Source organism: Triturus cristatus, chromosome 1_1 (genome assembly GCF_964204655.1).
Source record: "Triturus cristatus chromosome 1_1, aTriCri1.1, whole genome shotgun sequence".
In the NCBI taxonomy this organism is placed as follows: domain Eukaryota; kingdom Metazoa; phylum Chordata; class Amphibia; order Caudata; family Salamandridae; genus Triturus; species Triturus cristatus.
This window is the reverse complement of record NC_140579.1, coordinates 505,363,734-505,379,456: the sequence shown is the minus strand read 5'-3', so window position 1 is coordinate 505,379,456 and position 15,723 is coordinate 505,363,734.

Here is a 15,723-nt window from a genome sequence, read left to right as displayed (position 1 = left end):
AATCTCTTCAATCGTCTCCTTCTGCTTTTTGCTTGGAATCTCAACATTATCTTGATTTTTTTTCTTCTCTTTAACTTTACTACAGATATTCTCATATCTCTGTTTTCGACAAACTACACTATTTTCATTTACAGGATATTCACCTAAATTGGGAGCATATAGTCTTCTTAACCGATTACACTCTCTCACACAATTTGAATCTGCACTAATCTTTCTCTCATCAAAATCAATCAAATACAATCCAGATAAAGTTCTGACTCGTGACAAAGCAACATATGCCATACCTTCTTTAAATACGGTACTCCCAATGTTTACCAAATCACTGTCTACACTTAAACCTTGAGACTTATGAATAGTCATTGCATATGCCAAGGAAAGAGGAAACTGTTTCCTACGAACATACACATCTTTAAGTAGCAAAAAACGAGCAGAACAACGACCAATTTGCTTTACTTCTTCAATCTGATAAAATTTGATTTTTAAAGATTCAATCCCATCTCTTTTTACGCCGTAAAATGACCCGACAATTTACACATACATGTAAAAAAAATTCTGAACCAGCAGTTTTAGATGTAGATTTTTCTAAAGAATCCAATTTTGTTTATAATTTTTCTGTTCGTTTTCAAGCTTTAAAAGTTCTTCGTTGAATGTAGAACACTCTCGTAGTGTCGGCATTAGGCAGATTGCCGATTATTTTTCTGCAATTTTCTTGTATATTTTTTCAGGAACTATATCTTCATTTGCAAACAAGGTAGTAAGTAGCCGACTTTCCAAAGCTTGTTTGTCATGTTCTGTCAATACTCCAATTCTTATATCTTGAAGAATAGTTCCATAATCTATATCCTTTGCCTGTCTCATATTTTTAGTAAGTTCTTTGAATTGAAAATATGACCAAATATTAACGCTTCCAATGCTTCCCAAAGACTTTCTGGTGTCTTCATTTTGAAGTGTTTTAAATACTGGCTGTCCTTTTACAGGAGTGAGTTGAAGTAGATCACCAAAAACTATGACATGTTTTCCTCCAAATAACACATTGTATTCTTTTTTTTTAATTTGCTGCATTCTTAAATGCACAAAGGCAAGCATTAAGTTTGAGACCATGCTCACCTTATCAATAATTAGAAGTTTAATTTTCTTTAGCACTCTTGAAACTTCATAACAAGCTTCTCCAGATAGCTTGTGATATTCCAATTCATTTTCATGCTCTACAGATAGCATAAGTAAACAAAGCAAGGTAATTACTTTAATGTTGTGTGCTGCCAACCCAGTTGGAGCAGTTACAACACAAGACAAATCTGAGTCTGTTGTTTTCTGTAGATAACTGGCCAAAACTTTAATTAAGAAACTTTTTCCTGTGCCAGCCTAACCACTGACATACATTTGGATGGGTTAAAATGATGTGCATGTACATTCTTTCTTTTCATGAAGAAAACCATGGTCGATCTGTTCTTTCACTTGCTGGTATATTTCTTTCTGTTCAACATTTAGTTGTTCTTCCAAGATTCCCAAGTCCATCATATCTTCTTGAGCTTGATGCATTGTTGTTTCCACTTCACTCATGGCGATGGCTGCTTCATTTTCAATAATTGGTTGTCCTAGAGGGTCCTGACTCAGTGGAGCAGAACTTTGTGACTATCTTGAGAACTGTCTCTAGCAATCTCAGCTGTAATAGTAGCTTCTTGATCAATTTCTTCATTCAACATTTTGAGAAAATTTGCAAAAACTGTGCATTCAATGCTATCTTTACATGCATTGAAGGAATCTTCATAGCACTCAATATCTCCAAGTAATTCCAGTTCTGTACGCCAAGGTTTGAAGAGTTGTAAAAGTGCCAAATAGTAAAATTCTCTTTTATCAGGAGTATCACAGGTCAGTTTCCTATGATTAATCAAATTTCCTTTAGTATGTTTCACCAAACATCCTTCTGAACCAATCACTGCATATTTTCCTTCATTTATATTCTCTGTAGTATTTCTCTTAAAACTGTAATATTGCAGTACTTCATAGAGACATGTGTTCTCAAGATGAGGACTTCTATTTGGATAGTATGTATCTAGCATGTTTGTTTTGACTATATCTGTGTTTTCCGGTTCATTTAATGCTAAATATTAAATTTTCTGGATAGGTTTAAGTACTCGATTTCGCATTGCAGCAAGACTTAGACTAACCCAAATAATTCCTCTTGACTTTGAATATAAATTTGCAGACGATAATCGACTCGAACATTTGTACGATCCAATTTCTCGATGTGACAGCATCTTCAAACTAAAGCTGTACAATTTCTTACTGAGAGTCTTCTCGTGGGAAATTTCTTCCCACATTTCTTTCAACTCCGTCTTTTTTGATTTTGTTATGTATGATGTTACATATCGAGCCACAGCAATGGAATGATCCACAACATACTGGATATCCATTTTAGCATTCCACAATGACAGAATAACTGGATTACAATCATTTATATACTACGATTTTTCACTTCTTCTTAAATTGTACGTATTTTTGGGAGATTTTCTAGTGATGGTATGTCTCACCGCTGACATGAAACTGTTCGCTCTTCCTTTGGATATTACTGGATGTGGAAATCCAAAACGACATTTGGTATAAAACTTTTCCTTCGACTTGTTTTTCCGTCGACAGTATTTCCCAAATCGATGATTTTGGAATCATAACACTTGTTGCCTTAAGGTGTTTTCTTCTGTTCTTTTAGGTATAGCACATGTAACATAATCTTCAATAAAAGATAAAATAGTGTCATCCGAATCAGTTCCAAATTTGGGTGCATCCTTGATCCATAGAAGCATATGAATATGAGGAGCACCTCCAGCTTGATACTCCTTTCTCCCCAAAAAAATCAATAACTTCTCCAAGAGGAGGATTCTTTTTGTTGCAGATAAAAGACATCATAGCTTCAAACCTATGATTGAAATATCTGCATACATTAACAGGATCCAAAGAACACAATTCTCCAAGAGTTTTGAATTCAATGTTTTGAATGTTTGAATTTGCTTCACGAAGAAATTGAAATAAATCATCCCATGCGTATTCAGCACAGCTTAGGGTAAGAAACCACGTTGGAGTTCCTAAATTCCTTAACATGCATTTAAGTTCTCCATGACGATGATACAAATACTCGTTAGTACCACGCTGACATGCCATCAAATTAATCAGTTGAGATTCCAAATGATCATCTCTCTGATGTACTTTTTCCATAAATTCCTTTGTAGAAACATTTCGAAGATGTACTCCTGTTTTTAATATATAGTTGACTGCATATGAAAGTCCAGACAAGTCACTCTCAAACAAAAGATGAAATATATATGGGATACATTGTCGAAATCTAGGATCTTCTGCATACAATCTTGTTGTCCGATATTCTGATGCAGGAATCTGTATTGATCATTCGTCATATCGTCCACCTTTTCCAGTTGGGAACAGCTGGGGAAAACAACGAGCTTCCACAGTCTTTTACCAAACACTTAAGGGATTCCCCTTCGCTTTCTTCATTTGGAATAATTCAATAGTATTCCCCAACACTTCTTTAGAATGTAAAGGATGTACACTATAATGTTCATAAATTTCTTCAGTTTTCGACATGTCTACTTTCTCAATCTGACCACTTGACATTTCGCTATCATCTCCTAAAAGTATTTCTTCTTCTTCAACATGCACATTCTTGTACAAATCATTGTTTTTTATAAGATACAATGTTGCCTTTTGCACTTTCCCGACATCCACTAATTCTTGCCAGATTTTCTTACTCTTAGTAGGAACACCATTCACTAGAATAATTAATGGTTCACTTTCTTCCTTCTTTACACCAATAGTTTCAATATTTTTCTTTAAATCTAGAGGTAAGTATACAACTCTTCCTTTTAATCCTCTCTGTAAATCTTTTGGAGGCAATTTACCTGTTTTGGGCTCCATACGAACAATAGCCTGAAACGGGTGCACAGATTGAATTAGAATACACTTATACATGTTTAAATCCATCAGTTCTTGAGGAATAGGTACCACCTCCAGATCATTATGGACAGCTCTTCCTGGCATTTTATTATCCTCTAAATTGTTATAACAATATTTACAAATACGTTGATTAGTACCCAAATCAAAGCAATCCTCTGACAACAAATATGTTGCAAATTCCTTCCACTTATCATTATTTTCTTCTTCACTGTTTAAATACAGATCAACAGTCCTAGTTTGATTCTTATAGTGAGTTCGTCGACAACAAATACATGTATAATTTGGCCTTTCACACGAAATTACCTTAAACTTTGAAATTTCTTATTCAAATTTCTCTGTAGTAATCTTCTCCACATTTTCTTCAAAGCCTACTTCTATCAATGTCTCACTTTGTCTACTCTGTTCTTCAGGACCAAAGTAACGAAACTCTATTTCATCACAAACTTTTTCTACATCTGATACTGACCCATGCACAAGTGCACTGTTTAATTCATTTAAAAATATTGCTGAACTTTTTGCGTAATACAATCTTCTGACTAACTTCCGCATTTGAGAATGATGCACTGCTAACATTCTAAAATGATGAAAAACACTTTTACATACTTTTCTAGAAAGACAAGCCAGAGAATGACCTTGCAAACCAGTATTTTTCTCACTCTGCAAGCATCTAGACCTTGCAACATTTTAATCTTTTGTTCAAGACTTTTTTTTACTATAAACTAGTAAGAAATTCTGAAAAATATCAATAGATTCCTGACGTATACTGCATATGCTACTACAATCCCAAGTATACACTGGGGCTTTAGTACGTCTCCCTAGAACTTCATCAGCTACCTGTTCCTCTACATTTCTAGGAACCATTTTTTCTTTTTCAATTGGACAACCGTTTTTAACCTCATAAGCACGACCACTGGTATCAACTGCATGCAACAATCTATTGGTTTGAAAATAACTCTCTTCATTAAAAAAAGACTCTGAACTTGAACTGTCTTTCCATTCACCCAAAAAAACATCACAAAGTTACTTCTGTTAATTAATCTCTTCTTTTTACTTTTGGCCTTCATAAAAGATATTGGCTTATCTAATGATCGAATTCTATTTAATACTAAAATTAATAATTTCCTTTTCAGTTCAAAAGCCTTTTCAACAATAGTTTCAATCTGTTTTTTCTTTTTATAAAATGCAGATTTCCTCACATCTTTCAACAAATTAAAGATAACTCTATTATAAAACATTCTTTTTCTTATTTCAGTAAACTGATTCTTTCTCCTTTTACCATATATGTTTTCTTGAAAACTTAATTTCCCATTAATTTCTCCTTTTTTCATATTATTGTTCTTTCTTCTTGAGGCATTGTTTCTACTTTCCACATTGTGCACACTATCTCTAGGCTGTGAAAGTCTTTTAATAAATTCTTTCGTTCTCTTACCACAAGATTTCTTTTTTTCCCCACACGTTGTTCTTCATCTAAATGTTGCTGTTGTTTATTCTTCAAATAATACTCCTTTTTTCGTTGTTTCCTTCTTTCTGTTTTTTTAGTCATGGTGACTTTTTTTGTAATGATGATGAACACTATCTGTTTTGAAAAAAAAAATATAATATCATTGAAATAAATCTATAAAATAATTTATTGTATTATTAAACAAATATCTTCTCCATAAAAAATATTTATATGCTGTGTTTAGAAATCACAACCCATTTTCTGCAATACAGAGGTAGTAGTTTGAAAAATTAAGGACAAAATAAGAAGTGTTTATGTGTTTAGAGGACTGCATGAATACTGGATAGGTGTTTGTAATATTGATGTATTACTACCAGGGTCATTGTATAAGTACATAAATACTGACTGAATGATTAGAGTACTGCAACAAAAGAGAATGCTGAATTTATAAATCCCTAGGTTATGGTACAGTTATTACATAAAGACATAGTTCTGTTAAGATGATTGCAGGAGTGGACAGAGAATGACAGGCTGATTGGGGTACTACATGAATACTACCTGTCTTATTGCAAGGGTGATTTAGTCGTCTGCTGATGGTTACAGGCCTACATAGATTGTGTACATTTCACTGTAGCACTGCTTATCTTAATGCCTGAGTCACTCTACAAGTGCATGGATACTGACTGGATATTTTCACTGCTGGTAGTTGACTGCAGGGAGAGTTTATACGTGCTTGTGTGTTGGCACAGAGAATCGATAAGGACATACTTCTGTCAGGATGACTCCAGGAGTAGACAGAGTCTGATTGGGCACTGCATGAATACTACCTGGCTTATTACAAGGGTGAATCAGTACTCTGCTAGGGGTTAGGGGCCTGCATACATTGCACACATTTCACTGTACCACTATGTGTCTTAATGCCTGAGTCATTCTACAGGTGTATAGACACTGACTAGATAGTGAGAGTGCTGGTAGTTGACAGGAAGGTGACTTTTTAAGTGCTTGTGTGTTAAAACAGCGATTAGATAAGGACATGCTTCTGTCAGGATAATTGCAGGAGTGGACAGATTCTGATTGAAGCACTACAAGAATACTACCTGGCTTATAGCAATGGTGAATCAGTACTCTGCTGGGGGTTACGGACCTGCATACATTGCACACATTTCACTGTAGCAGTATGTGTCTTAATGCCTGAGGCTTTCTACAGGTGTATGGACAGTAACTAGATAGCGAGAGTGCTGGTAGTTCTCAGGAGGGTGAGTTTTTAAGTGCTTGTGTGTTGAAACAGCGATTAGATAAAGACATGCTTCTGTAAGGATAATTGCAGGAGTGAACAGAGGCTGATAGGCTGATTGGTGCACTGAATAAATACTACTGAGCTTATTGCAAGGGTGAATCAATGGCATGCTGGGGGTTACAGGCCTACATACATTGTACACATTTCACTGTACCATTATGTGTCTTAATGCCTGAGACATTCTACCGGTGTATGGACAGTGACTAGATAGTGAAAGTGGTGGTAGTTGACAGGAGTGTGACTTTTTAAGTGCTTGTGTGTTGACACAGAAATTAGATAATGACATGCTTCTGTCAGGATGATTGCAGGAGTAGACAGAGAGTGATAGGCTGATTGAAGCACTGCATGAATACTATCTTGCTTATTGCAAGGGTGAATCAGTAGTCTGCTGGTTATTACAGGCCTGCATACTTTGCGTACATTTCACTTAGCACTATGTGTCTTAATGCCTAAGACATTCAAAAAGGTGTTTGGACACTGACTAGATACTGAGAGTGCTATGAGTTGACAGAAGAGTGAGTTTTTAAGTGCTTGTGTGTTGGGACAAACAGAAAATAAGGACATGGTTCTATCAGGATGATTGCACGACTGGATAGAGAGTGACAGTGTAATTGGGGCACTACTTGAATAATAATAATAATAATCCACATTTGTAAAGTGCGAACAATCACCCGTAAGGGTCTCTAGGCGCTGGGGGCCGTCGGGAAGATTAAGCAAGCTATTGCCCAGAGTCACATGGTGCTGGGCTAATCTGCCGCCGGCGCCCGAACCGTGATCCCCAGATTCCAGAATCAGTTGCCCTGGCCGCGGCGCCACACCTCACCCTGCTATAAGTCAGAATGGTATCTGGCTTATAGCAAGGGTGAATTAGTACTCTGTTGGGGGTTTGGGGCCTGCATACAGTGCACACATTTAACTGTAGGACTATGTGTCTCAATGCCTGAGGCATTCTACAGGTGTATAGCCACTGACTAGATAGTGAGAGTGCTTGTAATTGACAGAAGAGTGAGTTTTTAAGTGCTTGTGTGTTGGCACAGGCAGTCAATAAGGACATGGTTCTGTCAGGATGATTGCATGACTGGATAGAGACTGACAGTCTAATTAGGGCACTACTTGAATACTACCTGGCTTATACCAAGGGTGAATCAGTACTCTGCTGGGGGTTGGGGGCCTGCATACATTATGCACATTTAACTGTAGCACTATGTGTCTTTATGCCTGAGGCATTCTACAGGTGTATGGACAATGACTAGATAGTGAGAGTGCTGGTAGTTGACAGAAGAGAGAGTTTTTAAGTGCTTCTGTGTTGGCACAGCGATTAGATAAGGACATGCTTCTGTCAGGATAAAATTGGAGGTCTTGACAGAGACTGATAGGCTACTTGGAGCACTGCATGAATACTACCTAGTTATTGCAAGGGTGAATCAGAAGTCTGCTGGAGGTTACAGGCTTACATACATTACACACATTTCACTGTAGCACTATGTGTCTTAATGCCTGAGGTATTCTACAGGTGTATGGACACTGACTAGACAGTGAGAGTGCTGTGAGTTGACAAAAGGGTGAGTTTTTAAGTGCTTGTGTGTGGGCACAAACAGTAAATAAGAACATGGTTCTGTCAGGATGATTGCAGGACTGGATAGTGAGTGTCAGTCTAATTAGGGCACTACTTGAATACTACCTGGCTTATAACAAAGGTGAATCAGTACTCTGTTGGGAGTTAGTGGCCTGCATACATTGCGCACTTTTAACTATAGCACTATGTGTCTTAATGCCTGAGGCATTCTACAGGTATATAGACACTGACTAGATAGTGATAGTGCTGGTAGTTGAGAGAAGAGTGAGTTTTTAAATGCTTCTGTGTTAGCACAGCAATTACATAAGGACATGCTTCTGTCAGGATAATTTTAGGACTGGACAGAGACTGATAGGCTGATTGGATCACTCAATGAATACTACCTAGTTATTGCAAGGATGAATCAGAAGTCTGCTGGAGGTTACAGACCTACATACATTACACACATTTCACTGTAGCACTATGTGTCTTAATGCCTGAGGTATTCTACAGGTGTATGGACACTGACTAGATAGTGAGAGTGCTATGAGTTGACAGAAGAGTGAGTTTTTAAGTACTTGTGTGTTGGCACAGACAGTAAATAAGGATATGGTTCTGTCTGGATGATTGCAGGACTGGATAAAGAGTGACAGTGTAATTGCGGCACTCCTTGAATACTACCTGGCTTATAGCAAGGGTGAATCAGTACTCTGTTGGGGGTTAGGGGCCTGCATACTCTGCACACATTTAACTGTAGCACTATGTGTCTCAATGCCTGAGGCATTCTACAGGTGTATAGACACTGACTAGATAGTGAGAGAGCTGGTAGTTGAGAGAAGAGTGAGTTTTTAAATGCTTCTGTGTTGGCAGAGCGATTAGATAAGGACATGCTTCTGTCAGGATAATTGCAGGAGTGGACAGAAACTGATAGCCTGATTGGGATACTGCCTGAATACTACCTAGTTATTGCAAGGGTGAATCAGAAGTCTGCTGGAGGTTACAGACCTACATACATTACACACATTTCACTGTTGCACTATGTGTCTTAATGCCTGATGTATTCTACAGGTGTATGGACACTGACTAGATAGTGAGAGTGCTGTGAGTTGACACAAGGGTGAGTTTTTAAGTGCTTGTGTGTTGGCACAAACGGTAAATAAGATCATGGTTCTGTCAGGATGATTGCAGAACTGGATAGAGAGTGTCAGTCTAATTAGGGCACTACTTGAATACTACCTGGCTTATAGCAAGGGTGAATCAGTACTCTGTTGGGAGTTAGTGACCTGCATACATTGCACACATTTAACTGTAGCACTATGTGTCTTAATGCCTGAGGCATTCAAAAGGTGTATGGACACTGACTAGATACTGAGAGTGCTATGAGTTAACAAAAGGGTGAGTTTTTAAGTGCTTGTGTGATGACACAGACAGTAAATAAGGACATGGTTCTGTCAGGTTGATTGCAGGACTGGATAGAGAGTGACAATCTAATTGGGGCACTACTTGAAAGAATCAGTACTCTGCTGTGGATTAGGGGCCTGCTTACATTGCGCACATTTCACTGTAGCACTATGGTGCCAATCACGATCCTGTAAAAACCGGGTACGAACCGTCGGACGGAGCATATTCTCCGTCCGACGCGTACCCGGTCTTAAAAATATACAAACATGGAAGTACGATTCGCACGGAAATACCATTTCCGTACGAATCGTACAAAACCCCGACCGACGAAAATAAACACACAAATGTGATCCGGGAAAGCGCCGACGTGACGCCTGCCATTCACGAACCAGGCATTACGATTCGCACCGACGTCATCCCGCACGGACAATATTTTCCGGCAGCCAAAAACTGCCGGGAAATCAGGACGACGCGAACAAGGAGTACCTGCACGCGACGGACAGACATGGACCCGAACCTACGTGTCATCCCGGCCCTCATAGCAGTCGACCTCCTCTACAGGTTACGACGCAGATGCCGCAGAAGGTCAGAACAACAAAGGGAGGGGGGAAAGGGGGGGGCAGGACCAGGGGCAGGCCACAAAACCCCCACCAAAGTCACACAGCACACATGCCCTGGACATACCTGACCCCCAGGCCCTGGTCACTACAAGGGGGTGGGGGCGTGTCCAGCAAAGCCAGCGTCCGCCACAACGGAAGTGCTTGATGACGCGAACCGGCAACACAACAATACAGGTACGTCCCGTACCCACGCCTTAAGAGCGTGGGTACGAGTCGTACCCCGCCCACACCTACGTCACCCCAACAATGGCGGGATGGCTGTACCCACGTGGCAAAGGCCTGGGTACGGCCCGCACAAGCATTCCATAGCGTGGGTACGGATATGTACGGACCGTACTCCCACCCCCGTATGCATGGAGCATACCCCCCACCCCAACAGTGTAAGTACGACCCGTACCCTCACCCGTATGCATGGAGCGTACCCCTACCCCAACCGTGTATGTATGACCCGTACCCTCACCCGCGTACGTATGGAGCGTACCCCCCACCCCAACAGTGTAAGTACGACCCGTACCCTCACCCGCGTATGCATGGAGCGTACCCCCACCCCAACCGTGTATGTACGACCTGTACCCTCACCCGCGTACGTATGGAGCGTACCCCCCACCCCAACAGTGTAAGTACGACCCATACCCTCACCCGCGTACGTATGGAGCGTACCCCCCACCCCAACAGTGTAAGTATGACCCGTACCCTCACCCGCGTACGTATGGAGCGTACCCCCCACCCCAACAGTGTAAGTACGACCCGTACCCTCACCCGCGTATGCATGGAGCGTACCCCCACCCCAACCGTGTATGTACGACCCGTACCCTCACCCGCGTACGTATGGAGCGTACCCCCCACCCCAACAGTGTAAGTACGACCCGTACCCTCACCCGCGTATGTATGGAGCGTACCCCCCACCCCAACAGTGTAAGTACGACCCATACCCTCACCCACGTATGTATGGAGGTTACCCCCCACCCCAACAGTGTAAGTACGACCCGTACCCTCACCCGCGTATGCATGGAGCGTACCCCCCATGCCAACAGTGTACGTACGGACCGTACCCCCACCTCGTATGCATGGAGCGAACCCACACCCGTGTATGTTCTAAGCGTACATATCGTGAAATAGGAGGGTTGGGTGCAGAGTCCTCCCAGCAGTGCCCAGTCACAGGAGGGGTGTGTGCAGAGTCCTCCCAGCAGTGCCCAGTCACAAGAGGGGTGTGTGCAGAGTCCTCCCAGCAGTGCCCAGACACAGGAGGGGTGGGTGCCCAACACTCCCAGCAGTGCCCAGTCACAGGAGGGGTGGGTGCAGACTCCTCCCAGCAGTGCCCAGACACAGGAGGGGTGGGTGTAGAGTCCTCCCAGCAGTGCCCAGACACAGGAGGGGTGGGTGTCTAACACTCACAGCAGTGCCCAGACACAGGAGGGGTGGGTGTAGAGTCCTCCCAGCAGTGCCCAGACACAGAAGGGGTGGGTGCCTAACACTCACAGCAGTGCCCAGACACAGGAGGGGTGGATGTAGAGTCCTCCCAGCAGTGCCCAGACACAGGAGGGGTGGGTGCCCAACACTCCCAGCAGTGCCCAGTCACAGGAGGGGTGGGTGCAGACTCCTCCCAGCAGTGCCCAGACACAGGAGGGGTGGGTGTAGAGTCCTCCCAGCAGTGCCCAGACACAGGAGGGGTGGGTGCCTAACACTCACAGCAGTGCCCAGACACAGGAGGGGTGGGTGTAGAGTCCTCCCAGCAGTGCCCAGACACAGGAGGGGTGTGTGCAGAGTCCTCCCAGCAGTGCCCAGACACAGGAGGGGTGGGTGCCCAACACTCACAGCAGTACCCAGACACAGGAGGGGTGGGTGCAGACTCCTCCCAGCAGTGCCCAGACACAGGAGGGGTGGGTGTAGAGTCCTCCCAGCAGTGCCCAGACACAGGAGGGGTGGGTGCCTAACACTCACAGCAGTGCCCAGACACAGGAGGGGTGGGTGTAGAGTCCTCCCACCAGTGCCCAGGCACAGGAGGGGTGTGTGCAGAGTCCTCCCAGCAGTGCCCAGACACAGGAGGGGTGGGTGCCCAACACTCCCAGCAGTGTTCAGTCACAGAAGGGGTGGGTGTAGAGTCCTCCCAGCAGTGCCCAGACACAGGAGGGGTGTGTGCAGAGTCCTCCCAGCAGTGCCCAGACACAGGAGGGGTGGGTGCCTAACACTCACAGCAGTGCCCAGACACAGGAGGGGTGGGTGTAGAGTCCTCCCAGCAGTGCCCAGACACAGGAGGGGTGTGTGCAGAGTCCTCCCAGCAGTGCCCAGACACAGGAGGGGTGGGTGCCCAACACTCCCAGCAGTGCCCAGTCACAGGAGGGGTGGGTGCAGACTCCTCCCAGCAGTGCTCAGACACAGGAGGGGTGGGTGTAGAGTCCTCCCAGCAGTGCCCAGACACAGGAGGGGTGTGTGCAGAGTCCTCCCACCAGTGCCCAGACGCAGGAGGGGTGGGTGCAGAGTCCTCCCAGCAGTGCCCAGACACAGGAGGGGTGGGTGCAGAGTCCTCCCAGCAGTGCCCAGACACAGGAAGGGTGGGTGCAGAGTCCTCCCAGCAGTGCCCAGACACAGGAGGGGTATGTGCAGAGTCCTCCCAGCAGTGCCCAGACACAGGAGGGGTGTGTGCAGAGTCCTCCCAGCAGTGCCCAGACACAGGAGGGGTGTGTGCAGAGTCCTCCCAGCAGTGCCCAGACACAGGAGGGGTGGGTGCCCAACACTCCCAGCAGTGCCCAGTCACAGGAGGGGTGGGTGCAGACTCCTCCCAGCAGTGCCCAGCCACAGGAGGGGTGGGTGTAGAGTCCTCCCAGCAGTGCCCAGACACAGGAGGGGTGGGTGCCTAACACTCACAGCAGTGCCCAGACACAGGAGGGGTGGGTGTAGAGTCCTCCCAGCAGTGCCCAGACACAGGAGGGGTGGGTGCCTAACACTCACAGCAGTGCCCAGACACAGGAGGGGTGGGTGTAGAGTCCTCCCAGCAGTGCCCAGACACAGGAGGGGTGTGTGCAGAGTCCTCCCAGCAGTGCCCAGACACAGGAGGGGTGGGTGCCCAACACTCCCAGCAGTGCCCAGTCACAGGAGGGGTGGGTGCAGACTCCTCCCAGCAGTGCCCAGACACAGGAGGGGTGGGTGTAGAGTCCTCCCAGCAGTGCCCAGACACAGGAGGGGTGGGTGCCTAACACTCACAGCAGTGCCCAGACACAGGAGGGGTGGGTGTAGAGTCCTCCCAGCAGTATCCAGACACAGGAGGGGTGTGTGCAGAGTCCTCCCAGCAGTGCCCAGACACAGGTGGGGTGGGTGCCTAACACTCACAGCAGTGCCCAGACACAGGAGGGGTGGGTGTAGAGTCCTCCCAGCAGTGCCCAGACACAGGAGGGGTGTATGCAGAGTCCTCCCAGCAGTGCCCAGACACAGGAGGGGTGGGTGCCCAACACTCCCAGCAGTGCCCAGTCACAGGAGGGGTGGGTGCAGACTCCTCCCAGCAGTGCTCAGACACAGGAGGGGTGGGTGTAGAGTCCTCCCAGCAGTGCCCAGACACAGGAGGGGTGTGTGCAGAGTCCTCCCACCAGTGCCCAGACGCAGGAGGGGTGGGTGCAGAGTCCTCCCAGCAGTGCCCAGACACAGGAGGGGTGTGTGCAGAGTCCTCCCAGCAGTGCCCAGACACAGGAGGGGTGGGTGCCCAACACTCCCAGCAGTGCCCAGTCACAGGAGGGGTGGGTGCAGACTCCTCCCAGCAGTGCCCAGACACAGGAGGGGTGGGTGTAGAGTCCTCCCAGCAGTGCCCAGACACAGGAGGGGTGTGTGCAGAGTCCTCCCACCAGTGCCCAGACGCAGGAGGGGTGGGTGCAGAGTCCTCCCAGCAGTGCCCAGACACAGGAAGGGTGGGTGCAGAGTCCTCCCAGCAGTGCCCAGACACAGGAGGGGTGTGTGCAGAGTCCTCCCAGCAGTGCCCAGACACAGGAGGGGTGTGTGCAGAGTCCTCCCAGCAGTGCCCAGACACAGGAGGGGTGGGTGCCCAACACTCCCAGCAGTGCCCCTGCAAAGAAAAGGGTGGAGTACCCACAGATCCAATGCCCACAAATGTCAGTCAGGTGCACAAAGATCCTGCAGTACATGTACCACATGTGTGCGAGGCTGGGAGTATACACATGCATAGCGCCAAAAATAAAACATGTACACATGAAGTCATGACAACAGTCTACATACACAAGTACAGTGACCACCAAGGACGCCACCAATGATGCAGGTGGAGACATCGCTCAGCATGCATGGCCCAAGTGTAACGAGTCCGTCACACACCCAGCCAATGTAGACACAGCTCAGCACCACATATTGGAAAGACCCTGCAGGGAAGATGTCAGGTTACACAGAGGAAGGGACACACCTTGGGACGATGTCACCATGCAGTAACTGCTTACATGAACAAAGTTATGTAGCCAACAGCTTGTGATGGCACACAGACACCAGGATCCACCCTATGACCAGCACAAGACTACAATTCCCACACACCCAACACATTATCACCACCCAAAATAATGGGGCAGGTCGACCAACAGCAGTACCAGACAGACAGTAGTGTACTAAGGAAAAATAAATTGCTTTATTCAGCATCCAAAAATCAGTTTGTCCCTTGAAAGTTCAAAATGTACAATGCCCATAGGGCAATCCAAAGTTCGAATCCAGGTGGGGGACACAGTGGGACGCGTGTCCCCTAGCTTGCCTGCACAGTCAGACTCCTTCGTCTTCCAGAGCGGGGAGGGCATCATGTGGGGGGGAAGGACCAGGCACCGCAGGGACATGAGGGTGAAGGGTAGGCGTCGTGGGTGCAGGGATGGAGGACTCCACCACAGGGGGTGGGGCAGGGCCAAAGGCGGAGGCCAGGATGTCGCTGCACACCTTAGCAAGGTCCTCCAGAGACTCCCCTGCACCCGAAGGAACCACAGGCCCCAAGGAGGTGGGGGGGTGGAGGGATGGGTCGCAGCGCCACTGGGGGAGGGTGTGGACAGGGGGGATTCAACCATCCTGACCGGGGACTCCCTTGACCGCTTGCGGGGTGGTGTCACAGTGGGGCTCAGGAACAGAGCGTCCATGAAGGAGTCTTTGCCGGATATGTGGCCAGGAGAGCTGAGGGGAGGGGATTTGGAGGGAGTGGATTGGGTGGAATGCGGACTCCCACTCTGGCTGCGTGGCTTACATTTGCCCCCCAACCCAGTGGGTGTGCCTACTTCACCCTGTGTGTGCGTGCCAGGAGGTGTGCATATGACCTTCTCTGCTGGTGTGGTGCCTGTGTCTGTTGTGGTGGGTGCATGCTGATGTCTGGGTGTACGTGGGACAGGCATGGGAGTGGGAAGTGTGGATGGGACAGGGGTAGGGGGTTGGACGTAGCGCTGCAGGAGACCCACTGCTGCAGTCAGTGTCGAGTCAATGGACC